Source organism: Etheostoma cragini, chromosome 10 (genome assembly GCF_013103735.1).
Source record: "Etheostoma cragini isolate CJK2018 chromosome 10, CSU_Ecrag_1.0, whole genome shotgun sequence".
Lineage (NCBI taxonomy): Eukaryota > Metazoa > Chordata > Actinopteri > Perciformes > Percidae > Etheostoma > Etheostoma cragini.
This window is the reverse complement of record NC_048416.1, coordinates 40,082-60,046: the sequence shown is the minus strand read 5'-3', so window position 1 is coordinate 60,046 and position 19,965 is coordinate 40,082.

Sequence of the window (19,965 nt, the reverse complement as noted above, 5' to 3'; positions counted from 1 at the left end):
GGTAGAAAACAATTCTACTGTATAGATTGTTATTGTTTTTGATGAAAATTGAGCTGTAAGATAACTTTTTGGACTCTCACAATGTTTAATTAAAGTTCCCTCTTGTCTGTGATTTTGTCAGTTGTCATTTTGCTATTTTGGAATATTTCACCTATTGGATATCTATGACACGATCACCAAACATGATTTGGTTCAGTCAACTCATGAAAAATCAAGAAAGAGGGTCTCCCTTGTGACTCTGCTCTCTTTTCTGACTGAAAACATCAAATCCAAATAGCTGACAGGCGGTTGACTAAGAATAGAGACGAACTGGCGGAAACTAATTTCATTGGTCAGAAACAGGCCTGCATCCCCTCCCCCGCTGGGCTCCTTTCTCTAATGAATCTAATTCATTAATGCATTACTGATGGCATGGTGAACATGGTTAGCCTGACAAGTTTCCTCCTAAACATATTAGTTAATGATGACTCCAAGGTTATTAATTGCAAACACACCATCACACCATAATTGAGTCATCATTTGCATACCCGGTCATCAGCAGAAAATAATTATTTTTTTAAATTTTTGCATATCTAATTTAGGGAGCTGCGATTGGATTAGCTTGTGAAAATAGCGGATCCCAGGATTCTGCTGACCGCAAACTGTTCCAGGGTCTCCACGGTAACTGGAGCCTTCCGCAAAGCCATGGGGGGATGGTAAGACGACCTGGAATTAGACTGATGAAATAAGGATTTGTAAACACTGTGTGTGTGTTTGCCTCCTTAATTGCCCAAAGGGTTCTTACTGCAAAGGGCTTTTTCTCCCATATATTAAATAACAGAGTTGATAGTTTACTGACAAACAGTAAAGTGGGTTGTAGTGTGCATGATTTAGCAGTAAGGTGGGATATTGAATTTTGGAGGTCACGCACTCAGTGCTGGGGAAAATGAGTCCTGGAGCCTAATATTTTTGATTAGCGCTGCCACTGCCATGTTTCACCACGCGACTCCAGGGATTTCGCTCACCCAATATGAAGCTTGCAGTGCAACCCACACACACACACACACACACACACACATACATCATAAATACACATAGACAAAGGTTAAACCCATTTAGCTCTATACTTCCAGCAGCTTTATAGACTGGTCAGTGTGGGAGGAGGACACAATAGGAGTGGGAGGCCGAGGGCAGCGTGGAGCTCTCTGGCCACATAATATTAGACACTATTCCTAGAGAACTACTGCTCTGGATACACCCAGCAGAGCCTTTACACATACACAGAGGTGCTGTTCTGGAGCTTCTGTGCTAGTAGTGGTATCCTAATGAAATATATTAATGCACATGTTCCTCACCATCTCGTTCTCCCCCTGCTTCTTTTTCTCATTCTCCTCCCTGCATGGGCACATGAAGGGAGGAAGAGCGGAGAGGCGTGTTTGAAAGAAAAACAGGAGTCCCCATGGGGATCCCAGATAAAGAAAAGAAAGGAATGAAATGGAGAGGAGAGAGGATGGGAGTGAAGTGGGGGGGGGGGGGGGGGGGGGGGGGGGGGGGGGGTAGACCTAGACGGGGAAGAGAGGAGGAATGAATATTAATAATATTCTATGACGAAAAATAGTCACAATGGACAACATAAGAAATGAAGAGAGGCAATGGGAAGCAAGTTCCATTCCCGGCCTTACTTTGTGTGTGTGTGTGTGTGTGTGTGTGTGTGTGTGTGTGTGTGTGTGTGTGTGTGTGTGTCTGTGTGCATGCGTAGGTGCACACATTCTGCATCCATGTATGCATGAACACGCCTGCCAGTAAGACAGAGCATATTTGAGTGCAGGCATACCTGGAACTAGTGTGCACTCAAATTTAGGTTTGCGCTCTCGCTTACGAAGGTGTGTGGTCGTTTCCCACAGTAATTACCCGAACGACTGTGGGTGTCTGTCCATGATCTGTGTGGTACCTGTCACAGGGAACCCATGCTTTATATTCCCTATAATTGCTGCTGCTAATTTACTGTGCGTTGGCCTAATGAGTGGGGAGGTGAGGGGCTGGGGTATGTAATGGATGTTAGAGAGATAGCGATAGAGGGATGGATTTCATCACTGCCAACAGAGGGATGAAAAACGGAGGAGGCTGGCGAACTGTGTGGGTTAAGCAAGCATGTAGAACACTTATCTTTATTGTTCTACAAAAATGAAAAAAATAACACAAAAGATAAGCTATTGCCCCACCGTTCTACTTTCCCTCTCTCTCTCTCTCTTCCTCCCCTCAGCTGATAGGACAGTACAGTGGCAACTGCAGCCAGCACATTAGACAAGCTTTTTGTTATGTTGATTAATGATAAAAGAAAATACATGAATAATATAGATTATTTATTCCATTTATTCACATGCTAATTAGAGCTAGAAGCAGATACCTCAGAGAGAAGGCCTTTTTATCGCAGATAGAACGACTGACATTCAGGCAGAGACAGAGACAGTCACATATTTATGTCATTCACACTTTGAAGCACCAGTGGTATCTTGTGATGGGGACACGTCCACCCTCATTTCTCCCTAATGAGGTCATGATAGAGGCCAGCAGTTTTTCGCACACACAACTACCCTCTGTCTTTACTCTCTGTGCGCTCTTGACGAGCGCTGGATTGACAGGGTTGTCTTTGATTGATGCAGCGCAGTTCCTCCACATGTTCTACAGCTCAGTCATTTAATTATGTTGCCTAAGCATCATTAAGTACCATTATATTCTATCATATTCTAATGAAAGAGGTGGCCAGTCACTGGACAAGCTAATTGGTGATTAATGTTGCGTGTCAGTGAGAGACAATGCAAGATTGGCCATTTAATGACACAACACTGTATTTAAGTGCTGAATATGTAAAAACACAAACTGTGTGTGTGGTGGGGGGGATTAGAGAAGCTGGGATTGAAATCAAAAAAGATATTTGCTCTCAAAGGTTTACTCTCTCTTGGCTTCACACACCACCTGGCTTTTTCACTCCTGCTTTACACACACACACACAGACACACACACACACAGACACACACACACACACTCCCTGCATTATTTAGAATTGTTCACCTTTTAGCCGCATTACACACACTTACTCGGATAATGCTGGAAACCTTCTCTGCAGGCATAACTCACCTGCTCCTTGAGATTAACCGCTAACTCAGTATTGATGCACTGCTTCGCAGGTACAAACACACATGAGAGCATACACACACACACACACACACACACACAGACACAGACACAAACATCCTCGTCTGGTATTGACAAGCCACACGGCTGTAGGTGTTTCCATTTAAGGTCAGTCGATTGCCTTAAGTATGTAATGTTAGGAGGGGGTCCGTAAACATGTCAAATTAGCAGTAATGAATGACCAGGCACCAGCAGGGGGAACTGTCAGGGTGCACGCCCAGGACAATACATTACCCTGAGTTATCCTAGCCTGCCTCCTTGAAACACACACACAAACACACATATACAAACAAACTAGTGGGACCCATTCAACAGTCACACACTCTGCGTTAATGGGCTGTGTGGCTGATTGGTGTCCAAGACAAAAAAGAAACTTGAAGTAGGAACAGTTTTAGAGTATGGAAAGTTCAGGCGGAAAACATACTGAAAACAAAAAACCAAAAGACTGACAGACACAACCATGATGATAAATAAAGAAATTAGAAAAAAAGATGTATGAAAACTAATAGAGAGATAGAGGGCCAAGCTAGAGGGGAGAAAAAACAAACTGTGCTATTTATTTTTTTCTTCTCAGTGTTGAAACAGGAAAAGGACCTCTGGTTTAATAAACCATGAATCCTTTCACGGAGGGTTTGTATGTTATTCTTCGGAGGAACAGATACTTGGGGAGGGAAGGGGAGACAGAGAGAGAAAGAGAGGCAGAGAGCAGTGGGGAGATGCTCTGCAAGTCTGCAACCATATGAATTTTTCCGTCTCACCAACACACACATATACACCCGTCAGCCCACCTTCAGGCTGTGTGTTGGTTTTGGGTTGGAATTGTGTGAGATGAAGGGGGGGGGATTTTCATCCTCCTCAGTCCAGCCTGAGAGAGAATGAGCATAAATGAGAAGTTAAAGATATACTTCCCATCTGTAAATGATTAAATCCTTCTTTGCTTCCCCTTAGCGTTTGACAGGAAATCACCCACAACAATGCATGTATGTGCATGTATGTGCCAAATGCCTAAGCAGACTAAAACTGTCCAATTGCTTGTTTTTACTGTATGCAATTTGGATATAGTGATAAATAAGCATATACACAAACATGAACCTACTGTCTCTGTAGGTTGTCTCCTTGCCGCCCCCTCTCCTCTCTCTCCCTCTCCTTCCTGTAACAAAGGTCACATTGATCATGTTTCTAAAAGAGACTCTGTATTTCCACATGGCCCTACCTCTGATATGTTTTTCTTGGCAGGTCGGGCTTCTACTTTTGTCATTCACTCAGCATATTTTAACAAATTAGAAACATTAGAAACCAGGATCGCAGCAATGTTTTGGTTTGGTTTCAAAACTCTTACGGTCCCCACAATTATATTTCATAACACGGGTAAATTGTTTGACAGTCGAACGGAATAAAACCCTAAAACAACTTTTTCATTAGAAACACATGCGCTACCAATTAGAACCTAGCACAATGTTAATGTGTGTGTGCACCGGTTCATTTGTTGTCGTGTGAACGGTTACGCCACGCAAATCTGTGCAGGTTGGATTGTGTCTGCATGCACATGTATGTGCCCATACATGTGTGGGAGTTGTATGAGTTATTGTGTGAGTGTGTTTGTGTGTGTGTGTGTGTGTGTGTGTGTGTGTGTGTGTGAGGGACAAAGGGACACAGTGCTCCACATAACAGCATTACAGATGGCTGTTGTGAGTGGTTGTGACAGTGAAAGCAAGTGAGTTCCCACTCCATACAGATGTACTCTGAGTGACCTTACAAACACAGTGGAACTAAAACAGGCCCCCTACCTCTTGCTCTCACTCTGGCACACACTGTCAATTCTCATTCAGCCCTTGCGGGGCACTAAAAGTTGTTTCCTGAGCCAGGAATACATCAAGGGCCAAGAATATATAAGCAGGGAGCAGGAGAGATGCATAGCTAGGGTCCAGGAAAGCATAACTTGGACTAAGTAAATATTGGACTGAAGGATTAGTAGCTTTTGCCACATATAAAAGCAAGACAGGTAAGCCAGCCTGAGTTAACGACCACACAGTCTGCCTTTACTCTGGATTGTTTTACCAACAAACTGCTTTGGAAAAAGAGGACATTTCAACAAGTTCACTTTATGGAGGAAAAGTGGGAAAAACTAGAAATGACATTACTTAGTCAAACAATCACCCCCTTCCTTTCTCTGACTTAGGTACCATACGAAAGGTATTGGAGTTAGAGGGGAGGACTTTGTGCTCCATATTTTAATGAAACGATAATATTCACAAGGCCACCAGTTGCTGCAATTAGGACAGGATTGCTGTCTTCTGCATATGGCCAAACACACCTTTATGACCTGAGGTACACACAAAAGCAATAACTTTTGATCTCACTAACTTGAAATGGAATATAAATCTGGAATGAGAAAAGTTCCCCCCCCCCCCCCCCGCCTCTAATAATTGTACTGTTCCTTATGGTGTTTATACAGTATATAGAAAGGATCTGTCTCAGAACATTCCTCTGCTTTCTGTGATGTTGAAACTCATTTAGATTTTGTCTTTGCTTGCTCATTCTTTTATTCCTCCTCTGAGCCAGCTCTTTTTTAGTGGTGGGTTGAGAAACAACAAGAATGTTTTTTATTCCTGTGTAGTCTCACCCGCATTTGTTTTCAATTTGAAAGATTTTGGAACAGAAATTCTTGGGAGGGAAAATGACGGTTGCATGATGGTTCAAAATTAAGCTCTTTAGAAAAATCCTCTACCTATCCCTCAAATCTCTCCCCCGTTGCTTGAAGGCTCTCTCTCTTTTTACTTCCTTCACCTATTCTCCTCTTTCCGTTCTTGGTTTAAGTCCAAACAAAGTCACCTCATCTTGTTTTGTGGGAGAGATTGTAAAGTTTTCATTGAGCCCATGTGGAAGTAATTTAGCTGTAATCTCCAGTAATTGTGACTGTAACACAGAAATAAGCTGGAACAGATTGGCCTCATATTTTTTTTCAGGGTCACTATGGGCTTATCTCAATATTTAGCGTCTTGCCTGATTGAGTTATCATATCACATTTTCTGTTAAGAGCTGAGTGATGTCAACAAATGTAACCAGAGAGCACAAGATGTTGCTTTAAATTGCAAAGAGGAAGGTTCCTGTTTGAAACAAGCACACACATCAATGTCAGTGCAACCCGCAGAGACCAGACTTTTTAAAATGCATGACATTTAAGAGCGCTGAAGAGATGTGAAACAAAAATGCTGTTAAAAAAACACCATTACAGTGTGACCTATTCTAGATCTGAACCCAGTTTTCCCCGACCCGTGTCACATACACGCTCTCTCTTTCACACACACACACACACACACACACACACACACACACACACACACACAAACAAGTCTAGAGCACTCTGCTCAGTTGCTGCTGAGGTGCAAATGGTTTGTCTCTACGCATCACTGACCAACGCTGCTCACTCACCTCCTCTCACCTCTGCCTGTTCCTTCTTGACACTGTCCAACAATGCTCCACCTCAGTCACCCCTCTCTCCTTTGCAGTTTTGTCTCTATACCCCCCCCAATATGTCTCTTTGTCCTCTATTTGTTATGGTTTCCATTTTTCTGACTCACGATTTGTTTTCTCTTATCTTCCCCTGCCCCGTGGCACTCACTCACACATCCTGATGAATGACTAATCTTTTTGCATCGTACACAGCCATCCTTGTGCATGTGTGATAATGACTCATGTGATTCTTCCCTACTAGTGTTCAGTGGATGGCAGAGACACAGAGCTGGAAGCCACACTTATCATAGAGAGCATGTCGACTGTGAAGTCACAAAGCCTACAAGTGATTAAAACCCTTCAACTCAGGGTTATTTCATCCCAATCATTAGTCTTTTCTTGTCCTACCTTCTGGCTGTAAAATCCTCAGAGCTTTACCCTCCCTGTCCGTTAATAATATTCACTCTGCCTCTGATACATTAGCCAGTGAATGATAGGGGCAAAGCCCTGGCCTAATTGCTTTCTTCTTGTAAAGTCTCAATTCATTTTTGCTGAGGAGACACAGAAGATGTGCGCACATACACAAACCGACACACATAGACACACACACAGAACCTGATGCGCCCATTTTCACAGACTCGCACTTACACTCACACAAAACCCCACCTTTCCACTGCCGTTTTATGATGGATGGGGCTGAGGATGCATGGGGGAGGATGGGGGAAAGACTATAGGTCTGCAAATGTGTGAGTGTGCACAAGGCAAGTGTGTGTTGGTTGGTTGGGAAGAAAGAAAGAAAGAAAAAAAGACAGAGAGAGAGAGAGAGAGAGAGAGCAAGAGAGAGAAGCTGAGCTGAGAAGCTCTGATTAACGACACAGAAAAGGGGTCCCAGAGGAGCTGGGGGAAGAGCAGAACTATCTCGGGCCAGCTGAGAGAGAGCGAGAGAGTGTGTGTGTTTGTGTGTGTGTGTGTGTGTGTGTGTTTGTTTGAGAGACAGAGGGCACAAAAAACAGAGGTAGAAAATGGGGGCTAGGGGAAATATGTTTACTTTTCATGTGTTTCATTAAAACAGACTCACAAACTGCATATCCATCATCATCATCTGCACATAGGAGTGTGAGCTTTTTGCCTGTTAGCCTTGTTGCTACAGAATGGATTCCATCTCTTTTACCTACCAGATACTACACACACCCTTCAGATTAAATCTCCTCACCTCACCTCCCCTACAATCCCGGAGCCCCATGTCTTGGGCTTTTGTCCACAGCACTGTCAGAAAGGGGGAACAGGGTGTGTGTTGCCAGAGCGCAGGCCATCACCTCTCCCTGATTGCACATGAGAGTAGAGGTAATGGGAGTGTAATAGCACTGTAAGTACCCTGCTCTCACTGACACTGGCTGTATAGCATTGCCCCTTGGTCAGACTGCGTTGCAAAGTATGTAGATGTGTGGATTAGGGGGTGTATGCATTGGCATTTGTGCAAAGTTTTCTCTTGTGTATATGTGTCAATCTGTTTGTTTGCTGTGGATAAGTGTGGATGGGTGTGTGTCTGCTGAAAGACAGGTTTGTGTGTGTTGTGTTTTCCCTGAGGGTCTTCTGAGCTGCAGCGATCAAAGAGAGGGATGGAGGTTAACTGACCAGACCTGAGAACCTCCACAGAAGGACCTGAGGGACTCCTCTCTCTTAGCCCAGGTACCAATCATCTCACACACACACACACAAACACACACAATCAGTGGAGCAGTGAGTGAAGAAGGGGGCGGTTTGAGTGATCCAGAGGGATTTAAAGATCTGTAAGGCCCAAACTAACTTTGTCACTTTACTCAAGCAGCCATAGCCTTTCACACAGTATCCATTACCTCAGATATGTTCTCTACAAAACATCAAATAGCTTTATCCAAACTTCTAACTCAGTGCTTTCACAGAGAGATGCCTTCCACTTATATGGAAGTCCTGTAAAGTAAGTTATATAGCAAGGCTCCCAGGAGAGAGACTCAATGACTAGTCTTGTACCAAAAAGTTAGACTGTATTTCTGAGTAGCTCAAAGACAAAACTCCCACTGAAGGACTGAGAGTGGCGCACTTCTGCTAGAAGTTAAGCTGGGAGTTGTGTTGTCAATAGGAGAAAGAGAGAAAAAGAACAAGCGCATTCAAGTGTGTGAATGTGGCGGTGTGTGAGTTGAGAGAGTGGTTGTAAAAATGTGCGCGGGTCTGAGCGTGTGTGTGTGTGTGAGTGTGTGGGGCTGTTTGAAAATGAATGAGAGATAACCATCACAGGCAGCTGCCATGGTGAAGAGAGACGACCAGCACCAGCTAGATGTTGCGGGAAGTTTTCTTGAAAACAACACTGAAGACTTGTTGATTCTAAAGGTGCTTACATCAATATTACACATTATTGCAGATATCAAACAAATGTGCGATTGCTTTAATTTCAAACAACCTGTCACATGAAAATTCACTTCACAGTGCAGTAGTGAAAGAAGAAGTTATCAGAACATTTACTTAAGTAAAAGTAGTAATGTAACAACCCTAACCCTAACCCTTAATAACAAGTAAAATGCATACCTAAAGAAATATGCCCTGAAGTATTAGGAAAGAAAAATACTTGTGATGCAGAATGGCCCCTGTTTTTTCACCAAATTATGATTATTAATCTATTAACAAGCATTTTAAATAAACAATTAATAAAAGACTCACTAGAGCAACAAATGTGGATTAATCCCCCACAACAGTACCCAACAAATGGTCTATTTACTCCTAAAAATACAATGTGCAACTTTTTTTTAGGAAATTATTTAGTGTGTTAAAATTAAACTATATATTTGTGACCTGTTTTTTAAGTTGTCTTCATTAGGAATTAGGAAACAATGATGATAGCATCTTTGTGTGGCATTTATTGACAATAACATAAAACATATAGCTTCTAATTACTACTGTAGATGTGTTTACCTTCATGTGTGCTACGCTTTCCTGACTCTGCACACTATGTCACTTCATTTGAGACAATACACTGGTCATTGGTTATTTTGAATTCAATTGCTCTTATGTGGTTTCTATTTTCTATATACTGTATACTTAGTGTAATTTAAAATTGTGCCCTATATTATCCCTAATGGTATTGCTTTAAGGATTCAATGTGCTTAAAACAGACTAGGTTGTAAGACATGTCATCCAGCCATGTGTAACAGCAGCAGTTTATACTCATACGCAATGCAAAAAGCATTAGCCTAGCCTCTTCCTGTCTTGATCCCACTGATCTTTCTTCAAAAACTTTTTTGTGTTTTTGTCTTCTCAACATAATAAATTGTACAAATGGAGATAATGTGTGATGCACATTCTCTCCTTAAGAAGGGATGGGAGTAGTTGTATGTGACAGAAGTTAAACCCCTAACTGAACTCAGAGACTTCTGCACACCTGGCCAATTGCTGCAGAAAGTGTTTCAAACATTAGAGAATCTGTTAGATGATCCAATAAGCAGTCTGAGGCCCTCGCCTTTATATGCTGGTCAAGGTATGCTAATTTTAACTTTGTATAGCGTTGGATAGTTTACATCCTTTTAATACTAATCTGCAATGCAATTCCAGCTGTCAAATAAATGCAGTAGGAAATACTGTAGTAAAAATAACACTGTTTCCCATTAAAATGTAGCGGAAAAGAAATATAAAAATTGAAATAGACAAGTAAAATACATGTAACTCAAAGTGTATAAGCATTGTACATGTCAGGGTAAATGTACTTGCTTACTTTCCATCACTGCTCCAGTGTGGCGTGACTGTTGTTGTCCTGTACAGTATACTGCATTTCCTGTATGTGAGGAATGGTCAACTGTCCTTTCAGTGATATAAACAAAGTATATCCTCTTCCCTAAGTTAAACATGACCCAAGCAATGACATTGAGAGCGGGGCTGTTTTGGTAGGTGATCGTGGGGTGTGTTTTTCTGTGTGTGTGTGTGTGTGTGTGTGTGTGTATAAAGGGAGGGGGTGGGGCACAGGATTCTGCTGCTGGGTAACATCTCTGTCAGGATGGGTCTGCTCCGTCACCACCCCACTTCCCCCCCCCCCCCCACACACACACACACACACACAAACACACACACACACACTCCATCAGCACCCGCTCATGGCTCATCAGTTGCAGCGGAGCACATGTGGCCGGAGTATTCTAAACAAAGCTTTATAAAGAGCTCAACTGAGACAAACCGGTGTGACAGTCAGGGTACTAATGACGCCTGGAGACCGCTAAATATGCCACTGACAGACCAATGGACTGCATGCCATTTACACACACATCACACACACATTTTCATTTTGGCATGCACCAACAAACTTTTGCAATCACTATGGCAGGATGAAACACATGCTTACAGTGGCAAACACACAGATGTACACAAACTGACACACACACCTTGTGCCCAAGGGCATCTGTCCACAGCCTAAGAGCTCCCAACTGTTGAGGAAAAACAGCTCAATTAGCTCAGTGGAGGAACTAACAAAACACATCTATTCATGCACATGCACACACACACACACACACACACACACACAAACATACACACACACACACACACACACACACACACACACACACACACACACACACACACACCACCCACACACAAACACAAACACTCAGAGTCACATTGATCCTTTCCCAGTCTGTGGCTCTAATTGGTGTGTACATGATGATACAGTGAGAGTGTGGGATCCATCAGGCAACCCTAGAATGACTTATGGCTCTTTATTTCTCATTTAAAGTTGAAATACACCCACAAACCTTCCCGGTCGCATGCTGCAAACTATATTCTACCTGACACTTCTTTTCCAGATTCTTTTTTTATGTCTGGGTTTAATCCAATTTCTTTCTGGTATGCCTGAGATCACTCTGCGATCACAAAAAGCACACTCTGCGCCTTAAAACCTGAGCGTTCCAGCACCATAAATTTCTAATAGATTGATGATTTTGTGGCTATCTATCAAATCTATCCATTATGTGCATGTAGATTAAAAAACTTAGCGTGCACATGCACAATGAGCACCTTAAAATTCAGACAATAACACACACACACACACACACACACACACACACACACACACACACACACACACACACAAAGACACACATGTTACAGCAAGTTATTGAAAGCAAATGGGGCAGAGTTATTTCCAAAAAGGGTCTCAGTGGGTCTCAAGGATCTCTACTCTCGCCGACTGGGAGCGATTTGGCGAAGCCCACACCGGTGTATTAGTAACTGAAGATGTCTGAGATGTCTGGGGACAAAGCTGCTCTCTCTAAAGCCATATCCCTCCACCGTGACCTCCAGAGCATTCACAACTGGGACTGGGAAGCACTCTCCATCTTTTGCCTTCTCTCTTTTGCTGACTATCTCAGTTTGTTCTCCTTTTTGACTTTTGCTTCTCTTTTTTTTACCATGTTCTCTCTTTCTTGAGAGGAGGCTTAACTTTTTGATCTATTATATTATGTTATTTATATATGATATGTTTTGTTCCTCTTGCTCCATTCCACCAATATTTTACCCTATTTTTCCACATTTCTCTCCCTCTCTTTTACATCCATCTCTCTCTCTCTTTCTCCCTTTTCTCTCCATCCCGCCCCTACCCTCCCTCCTTGGCCCCAGGGACGGACTGCTGATAGACTGTGTATACCAGCTGCCCAGGGGCTATTTTTAAGGAGCATTTGTCCTTCTCCTTTCCTCTGGAGACTGACTCAACCCAACAACATCTCGTCGGCGCACACTCTCATGTGCACACAAACACACAGGCATTAACACATGCACTCATTAGCCCATGAGCATGCATGCCCCACACTTTCTCTCTCACACACATCCTCCGTCCAAGGGCATTCTGTAAATGTAGGGGCAGCTTGTAGCATCGTGGCCCACTGCTTAACTGCACAGGAGCCCAGCCACTCCCCAGCCAGCCTCAGAGGGCTCATAACGCTACCCTCCTCCCAGGGCTTGGCTAATACTCGCCCTTGTTCTACCCTGCCTTACAATAGTGTGTAAAATAATACTGTAAAACACTGTTGCTGTGTATTGCGTCAGGCTGCTTTCATCACTAAACCCACAGCAGCCAATAGGGGCCCTTGAATAATGCATACAGGAAGTCGTAAGATTTTAGTTCCATGGTACCCTGCTAACTGCAGCTTAACACTGCTATAGACTGTCTTATTAGGCACTACATTCCAATCATGCTGTACAAATATTAAATAGACAGAAATAGACACCTAAAGCCTAACATACTGCCAAAAGTTGGTTGGATTTGCTAAAACAGAGAAGGAAAACTCCAATTAATAATGAAATTATTCTGCTCACTTCTCACACAATTCTGAAAAATTCTGAAATTATTTCAATTTTATATGTAACCTTGTTATTAATTGTAAGGGAATTTGTTAACAAGCTACTGAATTATGTTCAAAGCTCAAAATCTAGGCTGTGAACCTTACTTTTGTGTTGTGTTCAACCACTGCTGCTCAAAGCAAATGTAAAGTATAAAATGAATCCTCAAACAACTGCTCCAGCAACCTCGTTAAGACATTATTTCCTTTCATCGTTAGCCAAAGAAGAGGACACTAAAAATCTGTCAGCAGCCTGAAACGCCTGCTCGAGTGTCTGAGCACTGTTTAATTGTGCCATTTATCAGCCAAAAAACCCTACACACTCATAAATAAACACAATGCCCGTGCAAAGGAATTATAAAAATCTAACGGCAAACCCACAAGGCTGGTGTTGATGCATATTAGGCGATTTAGTAAGTGAAGGAGTGGAACAAAAATATGATGGTTAATTTAAGAGTCATTAAAATTGTACTAATGTGCATTGTGCTTGCTTAGAGTGGGATTTTCTCTGATCGGTTACAAAGAAGGAGAAAGAGCAATACAAGCTGCCAAACATTGTGTTCCATAAACTAACTGATTGATCATGGTAGAGGCGAGCAGACCTGAGAGGGAGGCCAAGCAATGTTTCGGAGACCGGGAGAACTGTACGTGTGTGTGCGTGCAAGTACAGTATGTGTGTATATGTTTACAACCTTGTGAGTTTCATGCATTTTGAAGTGCATGTGTAAGTCCTTGTGTGAGTGGATATGTTTGTGTGATTGTGTGCTTCCCTCATTTGAGGGAAGACAATGTTCTACAATTCACAGGGGAACAGAGTCATTACTAAAGCAGGAACTCAAGCCTGGAGGCCACGGCTCTGCATGTAGCGTGAATAGATCAAGCTAGTTTCTCGCTGAGACGTGCTGTAGAACACACACTCCGCCATTACCAGTGCCCTGCAGTTCATGCCTCACGCACACCTTATAGCTCGGGGAAACTAGGTAAAAGTTGACAAAAACAGTATCTCACCATGGCAGCTCCGAGGTGAAGCCATCAACGGTAGATGGCAGAGACGCAGCAACTCGTTCAATCATTTTAAATCAAAGCAAGGGGGATTAGGTGGACATTTATGAGGTGACATGCAGATTAAGACAATTCTCTGGGAGTCTGAGGCTGAGCTTTGTGATCGGCCTCTGAGGGACACGTCAGCTCTGAAGCCCTCTGCTGCCCTCTGTTGGTGGCTAAATGTCACCCACCTTTTCCCACACAGTACAGGTATGAACATGTAGCAGCTGTCTATCACCACATAACAGATGTGTGAGCGAATCTTCTTTCCCCCAATTTGCTCCTCTCCTTTTGTCAATTTCCCTGCTGGTATAAAGCAGACAGGATAACAAGTATGGCTTGGGTTGGTTTCCCTTGTTGCTAACAAACTCAGGTCGTTAGCATGGCCCACAGGAATCCATTGTTCTCTCATAATAGATGGCAATAAGAGGTGAGGTCTGATAACGCCTGCTGTCACGTGATGCTCTGTCTGTTTTATCTCATTCTCTCTCACTGTAGTTGTCCATCCGTCGCAGTTTCCCCATGTGTTAAAGCACAGTGCAGTTGCTCTGTGATGTACTCACACTTGCAGATATATTGTACATTTCACAGTAATTTTATCCCCTTTCTCTTGTACTCTTAGCTACTAAATTAAGTATGACATATCTGGGTTGCAATAGCCCCAATAATTAATGCCTCTATACTGCACTGAGTTCCTTTTGATAACACAAATGCACACACACACACACACATACACACACACACACACACCAGCCCTAACCCACACAAAAAGCTTCGTCCTTTAATACAAAACAAAAACGGCAAAGATTTTTTTCTTTCTATTTACATACATTCATGAACTTACTTCATTCCTTTCAGCCATATTTTAGACCTTTTTTTGCTCAGTCCAGATTTTTTCCTGCATTTTCTGGCATCCTTTTATTACCAACAATGGGTTTCCAGGACCTGCAATCATAACATTGTTACAGACTTCCCATATGCTCCCAGTATGGCACAATAGTGTTGATTTGATTGACACCACTGGTGAAAATATGAATATTTACAGTATTAGTATTAGTCATCGTAAAAATTCCAGTCACATAACATACATACGCTTAAACAACCATTGATCTATAAACAGACTGAGAATGAAGGGCCTTGATTGGTTGAGAGAATGATTGGCAGCTGAACGAGTAGAACCTTTGAATGTGAAACTCAAAGGAAAGATGGGAAGTGTGTTTGTGCAGGTCCCAAGAGGGGAAATGCCTGGGTTTCACATGCGCAAACGCACACAGACACACACATCTTGCTCTACTTTGGGCTGTGCTCCACATGAAAGCGTCAATGCTTCCTGCTGTTTAAGGCGAGCTGTGTGTTGAGCTGTAAAGGAACATACAGGTCTGTAAATACATGTAGACGGACAGGTCTGCATGGAGACCAGAGAAGGTGAGCTTGCGTCCATCTATCGTGCCTTGGCCTTTGTGAAAGATTGTATCCATCTTTCTTTCTCCCTCTCTGCTTCACTTCATCTTTCCCACATCCCCCTGTCTTTTTCTGTCTTTTTATATTTCTTTTTCCTTCTCTTCTCTTTTCCTTTTCTTTCCTTCTTTCTCTTTCCTTTTTTTTCTTCTTCTTGTCCCCAGAGAGAAACATGAGTTTTATTCACATCTTCAGATCCACTCAGGTAGCCTAACAAAAAACAGTGAAATACGTTTGTTTTCCATTCAGCCTGCGTTTTGTGCAATTCTATCTTTAACATTTCAGATCATACAGATTTAAATTACCTACAAAACTACTAATTACAATCATATTTCACTCTGTCAGCCCGCTACCGACTCATCAGTCCCTCAAAATAATATTGAAAATAGAAAGTGAAGTTTCACCCTGTTCTACAAATGGCACTCCACGAAATGTAGAAGCACTGTGCCCTTGACTATCCCCCTGCTAAAAGTAAGTCTTAGCCAATTAACAACGTCTTCCACTAGGTCTACATGCACACATGCGTGCACTCACACACACCGAAACCTCACAGCTCATGGGACTAAACCTCATTAACTGCTCTGAGACAGACACTCTCTCTTTAATCAATCCTTTTCTAAGACTGCACGCACGTGGAGGAACAGTGACAATACAACACAAGCACGCACACAAGCATGCACACACACGCGCACACACACACACACACACACACACACAGATCTGCCAGAGAGAAAAACATGGTCATTTGCCAGGGTGATTCAACTCTAAAACACCCTAATTACATCGACAAAGCCACTTTGTTTTGGTGCTGGATAAAATGTGAATGATTTAGCATATTATTATTATCCCTCTGAAATATTAACCAACCCCGAGGGACTTTATCTGCTCTTTTAAATATATGCAAATTATTTTATTTTGGTTTGGTTTGTTTCCAGTGACTTTTGTGAATTGTGTTTGGATAATTAAATGAGTGCGTGCAGATGTAAAATTGCAGGCAGTGCCTACACGATGTGATGATCTGCCAGATTTGCATACAAAGTAAGAATGTTGCACCTCGACTGCTAATCGACTAACTTTTGTTTTCACTTCAACCTTGACCTATTTGAAACATCCACTCAGTGTCGGGCCTTGGAGTGGGAATGTAAACTGACTTTTAAATGATAAGACTCATTTGATATTGTCCTTCATTCTGAACACTTCTCACTTCACTCATGTCAGGTTTTTTTCAGTTATGACTCTCACTCTGTGCTTTTTTTACACAGCTCCACTGGATTGATGTTGCACTGGAGTACTACTACATCAGGATACTGTGGCTCTTCATTGACTTAGCGCTCTTAGCCTTGCCAGATTAGTGGGTGAAACCGTCTGCTTCAGGTACAATCATCTCCTATGCAAAGTTGAGGTTCTTTCAAATGACGTAGTGGACCTGGAACAGTTGATGTGCAGAGCGCCAACATTTTAGCTATGACTTCACTGATTGCCTTGTGAATCCCTGATAGGTTCCGCTTTGTACATAATCATTTCCCTAACATGGGATAATTTGATTCTATTACTCTAACAACAGCGCAAACAAATTGCCTACGTAATTTATTGTGCCAATAATGGCAAAAACAGATGTGGTAATGGTGCTGCGGCTTTCCAACCTCACGTTTATATGGACTCAAACCAAACTGGATATAATCGTTAAAATACATTTATGAACACCCAGCCTTACGTCTACTTGAAGCATGTTCCATGTCCAAACATGTATAATAATGGTTTGGCAAAGTAGAGATCCTCAGCCTCTGTTCCTTAATACTAACACCCACACAGCTCCAGGTCGTTTTCCAAAAAAAAACTTCCTCTTGGTTTTTCCACAGCTTTCTCTCGGCTTATAGGGGTAATTTCCTGTGAGGAGAATCAAGACACAAACAACATCCATGTATCTTCACAGTTGTATGATCTTTGCTAATACTGCATTTTACTCCCTTAGAGTATCTCACTGGCCCTCTCCTGTGCTCTTCCCCGTACGCTCTACCTCTCCATTCACCGGTGTTCCATACGCCCTCTAAAGCCCTCTGCTCTGTCCCATTTCTCCCATTGCCTCGGGTCCTTTTCGACACCCCTGGCATGTTAATGGGCCAATCAGAGATACTGTCCTTGAGAAGCTCACTTTGGCTCAATTTCATACCCCCTTCCCACCCTCACTCAGATTTATAACCTCCGCTGCTTATAGCTCCAGATGTTTTGTTCTGTTTTTACTCTCTTTAATTGCTAATTCAATTTGGTTGTAAAGGAGCAGATGCTGTCAGACTTGAGCATACCTGTGTGGGTTTCTCTGCATGTGTACACTCTCTCGCCCATGTACAAAGTAACAGTGGGGTTTACTGTAACATCCTGACCATTAAAGATAAGCCTTCACAATTATGCCAAACCTCATTTACTCAGGTAGGGGAGTAGGACAACAGTGGTTTTAACTGCAAAGAATTGCTTACTAGCATCAACTTCCATTATACGTTGAGATACTGTCAACCTTAAATCACCGCAGCTGAGGTTTACTGGTTCAGCCGGACTGACAGTTGGCTTTGGAGCTCTAAACTGTGGTTGGAGTCTCTGCATCAGAATGACACAAGATGGTAGAAAGAAAACAGATGCTTCTCTGTTTTCTTTCTAGCATCTTGTGTCCTTTGTCTCACTAGGAAAAGTGGCAATCCAGTCCATTTGAGAGAGAAACTGGTTATCCACAGGAATGTGAATCCTACTTTAGTCCCATTAGGAACATCTGTGTGTGTGGTTTGAGATCACAGCGGGTTGTCTCTGCAACTTTGAACATATGACATTTGGCCTCATTGTTTTAGCATGTTCATGCCTACATATTGTGCCAGATATGCTCTGCTCTGTGCACCCAAGCCCATGATGTACACACACACACACTCACTCACACACACACACACATCAGTTCTTGTCTTGCTCACATGCCCTCACACACGCACCACAGTGGATCTGTCATGTGTCATGGAGACAGGGGTCAGATACTGTGTGATGTGTGTGGGGGTTATATCGCTTGGGAAAAGGACTAAATATCTTACCGGGGCTGCAAGAGGGCCAACAATAACAGCCTGAAATATAACAGCAGTGAAAGAACCCTCGCTCTGACAGGAGGAAGGCCGGGCCCCATGCAAGTGACTCCACAGATCAGAAGCCTCTTCTGTGGGCACAAAGATGGCCATGTTTGTTTACTCATAGCTAATGTGCAAAACAAAGATGACTATGTCATTAGATTTTCTAATGACTTGTAAAACTGCAAAGAAAGAAATGAGCAGTGTTTTAAAAGATTGGAGCACATGTTAGTCGAGAAAGAATAATAGCAGAGTTGTCGAGCACATTTCCAAGTCGAGATGATGTTTCTGACCACATTTGTCTTGGGAACTTCAGCCATGTAAACACAGGGCATCAACCCTCGGTGGTCACACTAACTGAGACACACTCACATGTGCACAGACGTTGAAGACACTCACTTCCTATGTTATACTCCAGCAGTCTCCACAAAAAGTCACAGTGCCCCCTAGTGCTGCTTGTGTTACAATTACATTATATTTATCTGGCTTACATTTTTCATCTTCTTCAACACCAAAGTTCTTAGTGACAAACTTACTCTCAGTGGACCAAATTGACGATCAACAGAAGAGCAAGATGATGAATGGAACGTGGTTATAAAATATGAAATATCAAGGCTGACGTTATTTCTTTCCATATCTAAAGACAGAATGTGGGTCTACCATATTTCTTACAGAGAATGTGTTCGCCTCTTTCTTTCTGAAAATTAAAACTGTTAAAAAAAAATTAGTCCAAAAGTTTGCATAACCCATATTATATGCAGCACAAGCTAACTACATAAATATTGTTTGAGATCATATTTCTCCAATTAAGCCATCTGCCAGCTCCAATTTTCCCTTAGACGGCAGAGAAATACCATACTGTATTTAAAACACTATCAATCACACCAACACACACACACACACACATCCTATACATCAGTGTACAGAATTCTGATCTTTAAGGACGCAAGTGTTTTTCAATCAAAGCTTTGACTGAATACATCGCCATCCTCAGCACTCATGCACTCACAAACACACACACATTGTTGACAGAGAGTGTCTTGAGCAACATCATTTACCACTTAAGCCCCTCCCTGAAGACCGTGCCATTTTTTATGCGTGGCAGATAGGTTGATAGCTCTGGTTTCTGTCGAGAAGTTCATGTCAATCAACAACTTGCGTCAACGTCACCCAGGCAAAGTGTTTCTGAAAGATCTTTTTACTGAGTGCCTTTCTATCCATCCTCCTCCAACCCACACACTTGCACAAAAACACACTCACACATGCACAAACACACAGACATACACACATACAGCCATTTCCATCGCAGCAATCACTTCTCCTGGAGTTCTCCTCTTCGGACGTGTAACAGTAATTGAGGTTGCTCCCTTGGGTGCAGTGCATTC